The sequence below is a fragment of the Vulpes lagopus genome, chromosome 2, assembly GCF_018345385.1.
Source record: "Vulpes lagopus strain Blue_001 chromosome 2, ASM1834538v1, whole genome shotgun sequence".
NCBI lineage: Eukaryota > Metazoa > Chordata > Mammalia > Carnivora > Canidae > Vulpes > Vulpes lagopus.
The window spans coordinates 61,266,763-61,267,896 of NC_054825.1; the positions used below are offsets into that span (position 1 = coordinate 61,266,763).

The window sequence follows — 1,134 nt, forward strand, 5'->3', positions numbered from 1 at the left end:
AATTATTCCCGTCTCCTGAGACAGTAAGAAGTGGGAAAAGGATTAAAATAATGTTAAACTTAGGACTTTTCATAAATTTCCTCCATTCCTAAAGCACATCTATACTTTGCTCTGAAAACCTAACACATTTCGACTCTCTAGCTAAAATGCCTTAATGCAGGTTGTTTTATAATGAATTTCCAAATATATCCTTCACTATACCCCAGATTACTGCTTTTTTTATAGGCAATCAAATCATATTGGTCAGATTGATATGCAAAGAGGATCTCTCTCTTTGGATCACATATGATTGAGACTTGGTGTAAGCTCTTTAAATCTGAATTCTTATCCTCAATAGGATTCCATTTTAGATGCATCTTTTTACTAATAACCACTGGATACCACTTGTGTCAGTTTTGTGTTCAGTCTGGGACTGCATGGAAGCATAGCCATTGAAAACCTGTTGTGATTTAAACCTTTGATTGTGAAACAGGGAAGCTTAAATCATCACCCTGCCTCATTATTAATAGGGCTCCTAAACCTGTTTCAGGCATGGTTTTTGCAGATGTTAGATGTTCTGAAAGATGTGTTGCCTTGCACACAAGTATGTCTACCACAAGACCTATGTCCTAGGATATACATGGTTCAATGATAAACAGGATCATAGAGTGTGATGGACCACTTAGCAGGGTTTTGGTTTTAGAGATCTAGGAGACTTGCCCAGCCAAACCTTAAGGGGGCTTATCACAGGCTGTTTTTACAATGATTGTACAGAAAAAGGAGGCAAAATAAATCCACTCGTATACACCATTGCCCAGACCCTTTGCCTGTATTGTGAATGGGGGGACATGGAATTGAAGGAAAAAAATAAATTAAAAAAATAAAGGAGAAAAAAGAAAAACCCCTAGGCTATCAGGCTCAGTGGCCTCAGGTAATTGGCACATTATCTTTGGGAGGCTGGGACACTGAGGGGAGTGGTTGTAGGTTAGAGGTAGAGGGATGCTGATTGCAGGAACCAGAGAGGTTTCCCTCTTGGTGGAAGCTTAGAAGATTTTGGGGGATATGACAGATGATTTGATTTTGGAAGTAAGACATACAGTAGATAGAATGGAGTACAGTCCTTCAACTAAGCAGCTGAATGCTTGGGAGAAGGGG

At 39.4% G+C, this 1,134-nt stretch overlaps 1 non-coding gene across 1 annotated transcript; it reads left to right on the forward strand.

Moving 5' to 3' along the window:
• Window positions 1-706: 706 nt before the first annotated feature.
• On the forward strand, window positions 707-831 carry LOC121486011. The gene has a single exon (XR_005986495.1). It is a non-coding gene; the product is annotated as a small nucleolar RNA SNORA51 (small nucleolar RNA).
• The last annotated feature ends 303 nt before the right edge of the window (window positions 832-1,134 follow it).